The following is a 14,675-nucleotide window of genomic DNA, read 5'->3' on the forward strand; positions in this document are numbered from 1 at the left end:
CCTTGAAGAAGTGAAAATACTTGGCTTGTGGAGCGAGCAGCAAAACTATGTATACTCATAGATGGTATATGCGCTGCACAAGCCAGCTATGAATATACTTGTATGACGCTTACCGCTGGCAATGAGATTACCCATACTGACCTTGAAGAGGTGAAATTGCTTGGCATATGGGAACAAACTATGCCAAAGTAGCATGGCAGTGAACGTGTTAAGGATCAAATCTATATAACTGAGAGGAGACCTATACATAGCCTTTAAAGGGATGCGGAGAACAGACCAGGGCTTCTGACCTAATGTCCAATCCTCACCTTCTCGTGGTGCATCCTGTTGGGTATCTACTGGATACTGAATAAATGAGGATGGGCTGGCAATTTAGGATTTAGCCGACCAAATTGTATTCTTATTGGTTTAAACCAAAATACAAAATGATGGTACAACATGACAAAGTTTCATGCTGGCTGGGGTGTCACCCGGTTAAACAAGGCCCCCGTTGTTTTCGTCAGGGAACCAGGGCGAACAGCAAAAAAGTCAGCTACTGGAACAAATCTGAAAACACACCCCAACTCAACATTACCAGAGTTAAAGATCGGTACTATCAACATAAGAAGCCTGAATGGCAAAGAGATGGAGCTAGCTGAGGAATTAGATAAGTACCAGATCGACATAATAGGGGTGACTGAAACAAAAAAGACAAAAACTGGTGAGATCTTTCTGAGTAATAAATACAAAATGTTATATTCAGGCAATGACAATCAAGGAAAAGAAGGAGTAGCCATAGTATTCAATACTAAATACGAGGCTAATCTTCCTGAATGGCAGGCAGTATCAAGTAGAGTGATGCAGGTAAATATGAGAATGGGGAACTGGACAATGAGACTTATTTGTGCCTATGGGCCCACAGAAAGTTCTACTTAGTGGAGGAATTTTTTTATGCTTTAGATAAAGCAACTGACACAATGAAAACTGAAAAGTTGGTTCTTGTTGGGGATCTAAATAGCAGAGTAGGAAATGATTGTCAGACATACAAAAATATTTTGGAAAAATTTGGAGAAAAGAGCAAAGCTAATAATAATGGCAAATACCTGTTGGATTTCTGCTCAGGACATGGACTGGTTATTACTAACACCATGTTCCAACATAAAAATGTGCACAAATTCACATGGAGAGAAGAGGCAAGGAATAAGAAAAGTCTCATTGACTATGTTATTGTTGATAGTGATGTTTTCTCCCTGGTGCAGGACACCAGAGTGTACAGAGGATTTGAAATTGGAAGTGATCACTATTTAGTCTTGAGCAGGATAAAATTGAATTTCATATTGAAAAGAATAACATGTAAGAAAGTTTTAAAGCAAATCAAAGTTGAGCAGCTCTCAGATGTGAACTGTAGACTAAAATACACAAAAATTATTGAATAAAAAATGAAAGAGTTTGAGAACAGCAACCAAACCTTGGAGATTCAGTTGCAAGCCTTGAAGAAAACACTGATTGATTCTGGCAGAGAGTCATGTGATAAGGTTGTCTGCAAGGAAAAAAAAAATCAGAACTCCATGGTGACCACAGGAAGTTAAAGAGGCAGTGAAGTAAAAAAGAAAGCATATCAAAAGTTAGTGGCAAATAAGTCAGCTTGGCTCTTGGAGAATACAGAGAGAAATGTAAGAAAGCTAAACAAAAGTCATGGGAGGACTTTGGCAAGCGCATAGAAAATAAATATCAATAAGGGATATTCTGGAGGTTGTTGAAGCTTAGAAATGGAGGAAAGAGTGCTGTAAAAGGAGTTAGATATGATAAAGGTGACATGAAAATGTGAGAAAAAAATATCCCTGAAGTATGGAGTAATTACTTTGAAAAATTTCTAAATGAATCAAGTAGTGATAGCACAGTGGTAAAAAAACACTCAACAGGCATGCAGTCAGGAATACATATCATACTTGAAGTAGGAAAAAAGCCATCAAAGGCTTGAAATATGGAAGGGCAGCAGGAGTAGATGATATTCGACCAGAAATGCTGAAGTATGGTGGTATAAGTCTTACAGTGGCTACACTGCATAGTTCAGAAAGCCTGGACAGAGGGACAAATTCCTGATGATTTGAGTAGAGCTGTCATAGTACCCATATATAAAAAGGGAAATAAAACTGAATGTGAGAATTACAGAGGTATTTCCCTACTGAGTGTTCCTGGTAAGATTAATGCAAGTATACTTGAGAAACGGTTGAGAAGAATTGTGGAAGAAAAGCTTGGTGAAGAACCAGCTGGATTCAGGCAAATAGAGGCTATCGGGATGAGATCTTCACTTTACGACAAATAGAGGCTATCGGGATGAGATCTTCACTTTACGACAAATAGTCGAGAAATCATGGGAATATAACAAAGACCTATATTTAAGTTTTGTTGATCTGGAAAAAGAATATGACAGGGTGCCAAGAGAAAAACTATTCGAAACACTACAGTTATATGGTGTCAATGAGGCATTATATCAAGCAATACTTAGTCTTTATTTGAGTTGTACGTCTGCAGTTAGAATTCAAGGAAGTACAGGAAGATGGTTTAATGTTAAATCTGGTTTGAGACAAGGATGTACATTATTCCCTCTGTTATTCATTATCTATATGGATCACATTATGAAGGAAAGTGGTATTAAACATGATATCAGAATTGGAGATGTTAATGTCAGCTCTTTGCTTTATGCGGATGATGTTATACTTCTAAATAAATCCACTACTAGTTTGCCAGATTCCCTGACTAAATTGAATAACTGTTGTAATAGATATGGTATGAAAGTCAGCATTAAAAAGACAAAGACAATGAAAATAGGTAGAATTGTTGAAAATGTCAACTGTGTTGTGAACGGGGAACCTGTGGAACAAGTAAAACATTTCAACTACTCACGATTTTTAGTGAAGATGGTAAATTAAATATGGAAATAGACAACAGAATCAACAAAGCTGGTATGGTAAACAGTCAATTGAATAAATTCATATGGAATAAGAGAGAAATTAGTCGGAACACTAAATTTAGCTGTATACAAGACGGTGTTCAAACCAGTTTTAATTTATGGATCTGAGAGCTGGGTCAGAAGTAAAAAACTTGACCAAAGACTAGAGACCGCAGATATGAGAGTCCTGAGAAAGATTAGTGGCATGAACAGATGGCATCAATGGCAATGTCATATTAAAAACGAGGATATTAGGAAAGAACTTGACATTGTTAGCATTCAGGAATGCATTAGCAGAGCTGATCTCAGGTGGTATGGTCACTTAAATAGAATGGGCGAGGAAAGATTAGCAAAACAAGTGTTCTCTGCCAGGTTGGCAGGAAAACGACCCAGAGGAAGACCAAGATGTAGGTGGATTGATATGGTAAAAAGTGCCTTAGATGATAGAAATATAAGATCTGATAATGTTGGAGTCTTGTCAAATAACAGACTGATTTGGAGGAAAATTGTAGATAGGAATTAGTAATGATGTAAATTTTTCATATAGTACTATCATATCCTGTACACCACTTGACGGTACATGGCAGGAATTTGATGATGATTTGTAGAGATATATTAGATGATATTTATGAGTGATATTTATTAAAAAATAATAATAGTTACATCTTGAATGAGCAGTTCTTTTTAGTTGTTTAAAACTTGTTGTGAATACACTTTGTTGCAAAGGTTTTATGGGTATACGAATTTTTCTAGTATATGGCAAAAAGCAATGAAAGCTGTGAGGCCAGTGTATTATGTTTCTTGTGTGTGTTCTGGCCATATTGTTTTTTATTATTTTATTTTTTGTGGGAGAAAAAAAATGTTGCTTCTGTAGAAGTTAAGGGTGATTAACTCACCTTCAAAAGAAAAGTTAAGGATTCTTTTTATCCTAGATGGTATTCAAATCCAGGTTTTTACAACTAAAGAGTCATTGTTACTGACTAGGCAAGTGATGTACACTAAATTGTAAAAGGTTGTCATTGCCGGAGTGGGTGGCGATTGTTTCAGTGCTGAATGTGTTCAAGATAAAGTAGATATTTTGGTCTCTCAGTGTTAGTCATCATGTGATTAGTCTTCTGACTTCATGAATACCTGGAAAATGATATCTTGATATTTTGTCTTGCTAACAACAAGACAGGCATGTTAGTTTTTTCTTCCATTTTTAAGTACTCAACATCCTAAAACTCACTCAGCATTGTTCAAGAGAATTGAATAGACACTATTAGTGTAACACACATAGAAAACTGGAACTAGTTGAAGAATTGGAGAAATACCATGTCAGCAGTGGCGCACTCAGGATTTAATCTTGGAGGGGGGGCCGAGCACTGAAGATTTAATCTTTTGGGGAGGGGGGGACGAGTCGAATAGACTATTTGAGAATGCACACTACGCATCACATATGACCTATGACTGAGCATCTGCAATGATCGCTAATTCATAAGTAGTATAGAAATAGAAGACACAATGCAACATAAATAAAAAAAATTAGGAAAATTTTTATTAGGATTAATAAAATTTTTTATTAATAAAAAAATTTTAATTAGGAAAAGATTTTTGGAAAATTTTCTAGTGTTTTTTTTTTCCTTTTTCTTTTGGAGGGGGCCAGGGCCCCTTGGTCTCCTCCTAGGGTGTGCCATTGCATGTCAGCATAATTGGTGTTACTGAGAAGATTATTTAGCGGTGTCTCAGTAAAACAGTTGAGTTACTTCTAAATAATATCAGTTGTATTTTATTCAGAGAAGCTCTGATCTGAGAATAGAAGCAAAGATGAACTTTGTGAATAGCAGGCATTTTTCAAGCAGACTGTGAAAAATTTCAAAATGGGAATTTGACATTGAGACTTATTTGCCAATGGTCCCCCACTCCCAAGAAAGTTCTAAGAATGATGAGAGAATTTTGGAGTCATTAGAGCAGTGAGTTGACATAAAGGAAAAGTTGGAGATCTAAACTACAGAGTAGTTTAGATCGCCATTTGAGTACTACTGGAATACGTCCATAACAAAATTATACCTATCTGATATACTACGGATATATCTGAAAAGCATTGCATAAATTGTAAGCTTCACATCATTTTTAAAACCAGCATCAAATAAGTAACTGTTATCCTGTCACTGAACACATTCACACCAGGCACTGTTTTGCTATCTGATGGGCACACCACTAATCATTATGTGCTTTATAGAGAACTTACAGCTGTGCAGCAGAGATAAGATTTGTTGTTTTCATGAAATATAAGTAACTGATAATTTCTATGATTAGTTTGTGTATTAATCAGAATCATTTGTACATGATTGTAGATGGTGCAGTATATAGGAAACAAATTCCATATTGTCTTATAAATTTCAGTTATGCACGTGTGCATTTATGATGAGCTTTGGTTATAAAAAGGACGGAGGGAATCTCCAAATAAAAGTGTAGTGAATAAATTCTCCAACATCCTCCACTGCGCTGCACAGACGTGCAAAACATGACCGATTTTCATTGTAATGAAAATACTTTGTACTGAGGGTACAAAGCAAGGTGTTAAAGATGATATCATGATTTTGGAAAATAGATTGAGAGTGTGCGGATTGCAGACCCTGGCAGGCAGGAGAAAAAGGGGTAATATCTTAGAAGCCTACAAACTTCTGAAAGGTGATATAGCATGCTGGAAGATGGAATTTTTCATTTGATAGAAGGTGGGGCTTCCTTGGAACTTGAGAATGAATACAGTCAACAAAGGGATTTGAGCTAAGTTTTCTTTCATAGAGTGGTGTTTGATTGGAATGACTTACTTTTTGAGGTGTGAGTAGAGGTGGCATGAATGAATTCAAGAAGAGATATGACATCAGGCATGGGTGACATGTAGCCTCCCTTGATGATTTCCTTACTCCTTGGATGTCTAATAATAATGATAATATTGGTCTCTCTGATATCTTCACTTGGATAATATATTTTTGCAAATTGATCAGTCAGTAGTTCAACTATTACCTCTGCTTATGTTTCTTTTAAATTTGTGATAATCACCATCACTAATGTATTTGTTTCTTTCTGTTCTCAATTCTCATAAGAAATTTATCAGTGTATTTTGTGCCTTTATATTGTTTAAATTAATACTTCAAAAAATAACTCTAATAACCTAAATCTTTCTACATGTCATAAAGATATAAGCTATCATGATATATCCTTATCATGAATTGCCAAAAGATTTAACTATTCATGTTATATTTTTAAAGTATAAATATAGTTATAGAAAGTTTTTATTTTCAGTTGGTTACAAAGTAAACTATATTGGATTTAAAAAAAAATCATATTGTTTAATCTTTACCTAATTGTAGGCATTTTAAAAACAAAATTAACCTTTAATGTTTAATTTTGTTTTTAAAATGTGCATCTACATGAATAATTAAAATTAAGCGAAGACGAGTACACTCGTCAAATGCAGAGTAAATGCACCTGCTGTAAAATTTTAATTAAATTATAACAAAGTGACAATTATTAAAAGTTAGTTTATTTGAAAATTCATTAATATCACAGATGCTATCAACACAACCTAAAAATATTGTTTTCATAATATATTACTATTAACTTATATGTAAGTAATGCTCATCACATCATGTAGAAGGAAGAACTGCTAAATCACAAATGCTTAACTATAGTAAATATAATTTTTTTAGATTTTAGTGCACGTCATATCATAACATGAGTTAATTTATATTTTCACTGTTAAAATGTAAACCTACTGTTTAAAAACGAAACTTTTTCTTGCTTTCATATTCACAAAATCACAAATAAGGCCAGTGTAGCCTAATTTCTCTAATCTAAGTATAGTCTGAGACAATTCCTCATCGATTAAGAGATTTACCCTCAGGTCAAGGTCAATTGAAAGCCAACAGTGGAATCTGAAATAAATGAAAGATACGTGTTCTGCTATTGTCACATCGTCTGATATTAATACTGACAGTGCGATATTAAATGCAACATAATACTACTCTATTTTTTATGATTATGTTTTTAAAAAATATACAGGACAATGAAGGTTTATTATGTAAAAATTTAACTAATTACATCCTGAAGTCTGGTTTCAACAGAGAAGAAATAAATGACTTTTTTGTGATTTATTTTCATATAGTTTTGGCAAATTTTGTCACCCCATGCAAATGCATGTGTTGCACCATCGGTAGAGCCAGCTTGCATTGAAACACCATTATGACATTGAAGGAGACAAGTTTTCCTGGCTCCATCGAAAGATGGTATATAGATAAGCATTTATGGTATTGACTGCAGATCTTGAAGCTTGGGATATCTGAGCACTGCATGGTTTGTCAAATAAGTAGGATGAATAAAGTGTACTATTATCAGCAAAGCTGTGGATAGGATTAGTGGCAACTGAGAGAAGGTGATAAAACGAAGCCCTGAAGCATTCCTGTATTGATGGCAAAACTCACAGGGTGACACAGAGAGAAAGCTAGCTATCCGATTACAGATGATGGCAGATTGACCAAAGAAAGATAGTTTTATTGAATGAAACCAGCATATTGAAAGAATTAATTATAAATTTAATGGCTCCAATATTTTGTCACAGAACAGAGATATCATCTGGGATATGATGCAAATGATGAAAATTGTATTAGTACACACACAATAAGCCTGACAAAAAGTCCTATGTGGGGGCAGCCTTGGCTGTTAGGTAGGGGATCTAAGAATTTCCTTTTGAAATATTACACAACCATATATATATATATATTTTTTTAAATATGCTTCTGATCCCAAAGTCTGTTATGTTTGTATTTGCTTCGGTAAAACAGTAGTTTTTCTCTTTTGATTCTGCACGGAGTGTGCAAGGCATGGTCAGTTAGATCTGACTACCATAGCTGCAGTGGCAGATATATTTCAAGAAATATATCTGCCAGATGTTGGCAGATCTAATTTGACCATAATAGGACAGGTTGCAAGAACTGGGAACCTAGTGTACATCTGGAATTGAGAGAGGAGGGAGTTTATCTTTAGGAGAGTAGATAAGGGGTGATAGCTTCACATAAGATTTGAAAGTAATATGGAGATTATATTTCTTTCAAGTTCCACCTTTTTTGTTGTTTCCCTGATATAGAGAATAGTAATGTCATTTCTATAATATGTATGGTGTGAGAGAGAGAGAGAGAGAGAGATGGATGCAGGATGGAGGGAGGAAGCTTTATGTTAATTGTTTTGGTATTGTAACTACTAGATAAGGTGTGATGAATTGAGAGCTCAGCTGTGAGAGAAGTCTGGTTGGAATAGAGATTGGTTACTCTGTTATTACTAGGATTTTTTACTGTTCTCATATTATTGGGAGGGGTGATGATGGTGTTGGATTCTGATTATGTAGAGATTAGAGTAATTATTATTTGGTTCAGAATCCAACATGATCTTCCATCACAATGGCTACATTTGTAAATATTATTTAATGTATATAACTTATTTTAAAATTTAATATTCATATAACTACCTTAATTTTGTCTAATATTTAATTATTTAATCAAAGATATATGTATGAATAATGAAAGGACTGTATTAAATATTAATAAGTTATTTTATTTATTGTTATGTCAGTATTATAGGAATTTGTATCTGATAAATTAACTGTGCATTAATTGAAATATAAATATTCTTTATTTATTCCTGTTTGTGAAAGTTTAACGTTATGCAATAGCTCAATTTTATTATATTTTGTTTGGTTGTCATGGAAACGTATGTAAGTGAACGAGCACGTTTTTGGAACAGAACGTGGGGAGAAAGCTGAAAGTTTACTAAAAAGGAATTAGTTAAAGAGATCACGAGAAGAATTTAGGCGGGAAAAACTGATATAAAAAGCGAGGAACGCTGAAAAAGAAAGAGCATTAGAGATTTATTAGAGAAGGATTGGCATTAGGTTGGAATTGGAGCATTCGGCATTCGAAAATCACAGTGCGATAATAGTGAGTCGGCAAGTCACTCAAGCAGCTAAATAAAGTCTACTAGTCGAGAAGCGGTTAGCTTATAAGTTTCGGAATAACAAATAAAGCTACGGAAGATAGCTAAGTGATACGGATAGACTAGCGATTACTTGAGTTGAGATTTAATTTCAGGGCCGACCTTTCAAGGACACACGGAAACTTGAAGCATAGCACGAAGTAACTAGAGAATAATTAGAGGCAACAGAGTTGTGTTTAATGATAGTGGTGTTTAGAATTATGGTACCTAAAGGATTAAATTGATGTCGAACGAGTAGGCAACTGTGCATATTAAACTTCAAGTTAAGGAATTATTGTGTGTTACCTTAGTACAAGAGTTGTTAGCAGAACACTGAATTAGTTAATTGGTGTCAAATGTGCAAGCGGTTTGATCTGTGCAAGAACGTTTAATTGTGTGTATTGTGACCGTTAATTAATCCAGTTATTTCTAAGAAGATTTTTTTATTTAAATAAGTGCCGTTAATTGATTAAAGTGTATACAGTTACAAAAAGTGTTCGCACATAAGTATATGAAGAAGGAAAGTTGTCGATAAGAATATTCCAACCATTAATATTCCTGTGCAGAGATATGAGTGTGTTTCTTCCTAGAATATCCCTATACTAACAGTAACTATTTCGGAAATTAGCTGAAGTGTAAATTTAAAAGTGCTTGTTTGTGAAGAAGTGTTAATGCAATTTTTGTCGTATTTGGAACTTAAAGAACTGTGAGAAGACTGTATTAGAGATAACAGATTTATCATTGTCTGAGTTTGTATGACAGTATTATCAGAAAGGCTGAAGTGTTTATAATAACTTATTTAGTATTTTGATCTTAAGTGTATAATTTGTGATTATAAAATTAAATATTTATTTTTGTTAATCTAAAGTTGTGTTTTGCCTGAATCTCTTTTACTGCATCATTCATAAAATATTCGAACCAAAGCGGGAGAGATAAATAAGTTAAATATACTCGACCAGTATATACAATATCAACACCTAAAAGGAGAGATAGTTGTGAGTTGGTTTTTCTTCAGTTCTTGAACTAATTCAGATATAAAGTGGTGCAGTCTTTAAATATAAATTTTCTTTATATTTGAATTAGAAATCAACTTATTTATCAATTAGTTAAGAACATCGTAATAGTAATCATGTCGGATCCAAGGTACAGGTTAAGACGAAGTGGGATCCAACAATGGGAAAGTTTGTGAATGTATATGTGAATGTATATGTGTCGGTACGTTTTTCTGTAAACAGAAGAAAAGAGTACCTTTAAGGAGACATGATTAAAGTGTCTAGTAAAAGACTACAATTATTTATTTTCTTTAGAGAACTGAATTTTGGTATGCTGGCTGTTAAGACACAAGGAATTAGTAATGTGTCTGAACTGTGTGGCCATATGAGGAGCACGTCATCAGTTTATTTTAGCCAGATGGAAGGTTTGCAAACTGTAGTATCAGGTGCATGCTTATCAAAGTTCTACAAATTTTTTTACTTTTCATCTGTCCTCTTAATTACTCTGTACAAATCTCATATCCATCCAATGTTGGAATACTGCTTTCATGATTGGGATGGTGCAGCTAAAGCCTAAAAATTGTTAATGCAATTCAAAAAAGAGCAGTTTGATTAACTCTTCTCTCACAGGTGGTTAGTCTCTGCATTATCTATCTTTTACAAATATTTCCATGAGTGTTATTCAGCAGAACTAGCATCAATTATGCCCCATCCCATTTCTGATAAAACTAGCAACATGAATACAACAGCTATCTAACACTGCTTTTGTTTGTAAACTGCTGGCTCACTGAACCAGCTACTCCCTGTCATCTTTCATTTCATCGGTTACCATATCAGTTATGTGCAGCAGTCTTCCCTACAAAGTATTCCTCTAGACTATGCCTGAAGCCTCAAGCCTCTTCTTTAAGAGGAATGTTAATCATTGACTTTGTTCTTGACTCCACACATGGCATCTATTTGCTCTAGGCTTTGCCTCCTCATGTGTTGGAGTGATATATAAAAAATGTGTTTGTGTGTATGTATGCACACACACACATGTATATACATACATACACATTATATCATTATATATAGAGAGGAATTGGCAAGAGGAGCTAGTTGATGTCTCTGTCTGCTTATGTGCTGTCCTTTCAAGTGAAGTAACCATATAAATAACAACTGAAGAAATCCATAACATCTGAGAAATTTTTCAAGTAAAGTTAAGGTATCAAAATAGAGAGAGCTATTGATGAATACAGACATGATGCTAACACTAACCACAAAAACAGCCCCACTTTAAACTAAATTCTGGATTTACAATTTGAAGTGGAGGAAATTTTTTTATATAAGGTGAAGTATCATGAACAGTACAAGGCTCAAGCAAGAAAGGAGACTAGTGTGGAAAAGAAGACAAAATCAGATTGCAAGAAGAATTTAGCTGAGCAGGCCAAAGGAAATCCCAAAAAATTCTTTCATTATGTGGCAAGTAAGAGGAAGAGTGAATATGGAAGTACAACTTTAATGAATATTGATGGTCTCGAGGTGACATAAGCTGATGAAATAGTCAAGTTACTGACCAATTTGCAAGGGCATATGAAGTTACTGCTATAACATAATGTGACAGACGTTGCTGTGGAAACAGAGGGATGAATTGGAGGTTCTTAGAATCTCAATGTAAATACAACTGTTGGATTAGATGGGATATGAGCTCGGGTTTTGCAAGAATGTGCAAGGGACTAGGCTCTTTTAAGTCTCAGCTGTGGTAGAGTTCTAGGGGAGTGGAAAGAGGACAAATTAATTCCCTTATTTAAGGGGAGATTCTAAGATTGCAATAGCAAATTTGAGACAAATCAGTATGTCAGGCATGGTGGTAAAAGTAATGAAAAAATTGGACAAAAAGAGAATTCAAGAATGAGTGGATGCAAATACAATACTGTATGAGGAATAACACGTGTCTGGACAGTTCATCGGTGATAATTCATTGCTGGAAATTTAATCGTGGGGAATGTTAATCGCACGAAAATTCATCGTAGATATATGTGAAAAAAAAAAATTCCCATATAAGAAAAAAAAAAAATTTTTTTTTTATTCTGATATTGCTTTTGTATGATGACACTGCTTTTTAAACATTAATTTCCCCAATATCACATAATTTAATGATTTATATTTATCAGGAAATAAAATAAATGAAAAAACATACAAAATTTGCTCATTTGTAATAATCACAATTTAATTTCAGTATCGGAATATTAAAAATTATCTGATACAATTACTTTGGAAAAATAACAAACTCGATAAAAAGAAGGTGCACACATGTTACTTATCAGTATTTGTGTGTATGATAGTTTGGAAGAGGGGGGGTGTAAGCCATCAAAGATGAAATACAGTTTTAATTCTATTATGAAAATTTTGGAAATAAAATTTCATTTTGACACATGCACCTATACATGTTACGAATAATAAACTGTAGGGAAAGTATCATTACTTCAAAATTGCTGCATAATATCAAAATTAGCAGAAAATATGTACATAACAGTTTACTTCATAATAGCCGTTCATTTCAATATGTAATGAACAATTCCAGGAAACCAAGAAAGTTGAAGTGCAAAGAACTACAGATTACGTTATAAATATTATACATTATATGATATGATTCAAGATTATCTATAAGGCAATATCGTAAAAGAGCGAACCTTCACGCAATCTGCGAATTAATTTTCTAACTAAGATTGTTTTTTCCCCAGTTTATTCTGGGGTTTTTCATCCCGCAAAGCAGGCAAACTGGCCTTGAGAACTCAACACTACAGGCCATAGGATACACCAGGGTATAGGGTTTGACCACCTTATCCTGTAAACGGAGTGAGGTCCGATGATCAATGGACCATCGACACCGCAAGGTAAAAGAGGGTATAAAGGAGATGAGATGAGATTATGAATAAAAAATAAAGAAAACAATTTGTAACAGATGGAGGCTGTATTTATTTCAAGATTCGGATTTTTATGAATTTATAAAATAATTGTTTGACAAAAATAATTATCTTGAATCAAGTTCTGGAAGAATAAAATATATTGGCAACTCAGATAATTATTGGCTAGCAAAAAAAAAAAAAATGATAGTGGCATTGTTCTCCAGAGTGATACAATCTTAAGTGACGAAATATGAAAGGATCTCTTATTTGCACTGGCATTATAAACTATAATTATACAATAAAATAAGTAGCAAAATTAATGTAACTTGTAGGTAATATAATTTAGATTCCAGTTACCGAGCAAAAAGCAAGCAACTGTGTTTCTGGCAATAGATAACTGAACGTAGCTATGTATGCGAGATAATCTGGTTAAGTCTTCTCATCAGCATGAAGGATTATTGCACCTTCTAATGGATATGACAGTCAAATGCACTTGATATCCATGTTTTTTTCAATAGGTGGTCTGACTCATATCCAGGATTTGCTGGACTTATGTGTCCTGGCCAGTTGGGAGATTAACCCTGTGGAGATACCGTTCGAAAAAATTGCAGCTTAGGTTGCATGTATTATTATTATTACGGGCAACTCCAGGGATTCCTTAAACTCATCGAGGGAGCCCCTAAACATCATGTCCACAAAACTATACGACATTCTCACAGTATCTATCATACCTTGCCTTGAACTCACTCACTGTCATATCACCCACAACAGACTCTGGCAGCTTATTCCACTCATTTACAACTCTAAAAGTAAAGAACCCAGCTCTAACACTCTTGCTAACCACACTCTTTCCCAGTTTCCATAGATGTCCACTAGTTCTCCCACCACCAGTCCTGATCTCAAAAATATCCTCTGAATTAATCCTATAGAAACCCTTTAGCAATTTGAATGTCTCAATCATATCTCCCCTTTTCTGTCTATCAACCAATTTCTGCAACCCACAAATCTTCAACCTTTTCTCATAAGGTTCATTCCATACACCTGCTATCATCTTGGTCACTCGCCTCTGGATCCTCTCCACCTCCTCCCCATCAAGAAGAAATCTAGGTGATCAAATCTGACCACAGTAGTCGAGATGAGGTCTTATCAAGGCTCGGTACAGAGGTACAATAACTTACTTGTCTTTGCTCGTCAAAGTATTTTTCAACAACCAAGTGAGTTGATGAGCTGATTTAGCTACTTTTGCAATGTGCCCCCTAAACTTCATCTCCCTATCCTCCAACACTCCCAAGTCCTTGGCCTCATCAATCTCTGGGAGTACAGTTCCACCAATGTGGTATACTGCTGCTAATCTTTTCACCCCAAAATGTATAACCTTACATTTTGTCACATTAAATTGACATCCATTCTCCTTAGCCCAGAACTCCAATCTATCCAAGTCGTCCTGCAAGATTTTGACATCTTCTGCATTCACTATTGCCGTACCCAACTTTGCATCATCAGCGAATAAATGAACTGTTCCTCTTAGATCCTTCCCTATATCATTAATGAACAAATTAAACAGCAGTGGTCCAAGAACAGAACCCTGCGGCACACAACTAGTCACAGGCCATCTTTTGGACTCTACTCTCGAATAAACGACTCCATCAACCACCCACCTATCCATCTCACCAACCCTATATCCATTCCCATATATTGCAGTTTACGGATTAGAATTCCATGTGGTATCCTGTCAAATGCCTTAGCCAGGTCCAGCAGTATCACTGTAAACCCATTACCCTTATCCAGTTCAGCCATCACTGTGTTATAAAACTTGAGCAAGTTACTGAGGCATGATCTACCCTTCACAAAGCC

At 34.8% G+C, this 14,675-nt stretch overlaps 1 protein-coding gene across 2 annotated transcripts in view; it reads left to right on the plus strand.

Moving 5' to 3' along the window:
- The window catches only part of LOC150109317 (SUZ RNA-binding domain-containing), a 130,430-nt gene that overhangs the window by 19,913 nt on the left and 95,842 nt on the right, over positions 1 to 14,675 (plus strand). The window lies entirely within an intron of this gene.

This window comes from Typopeltis vanoorti, chromosome 2 (genome assembly GCF_054136105.1).
Source record: "Typopeltis vanoorti isolate ZY-2024b chromosome 2, IOZ_Tvanoo_1.0, whole genome shotgun sequence".
Lineage (NCBI taxonomy): Eukaryota > Metazoa > Arthropoda > Arachnida > Uropygi > Thelyphonidae > Typopeltis > Typopeltis vanoorti.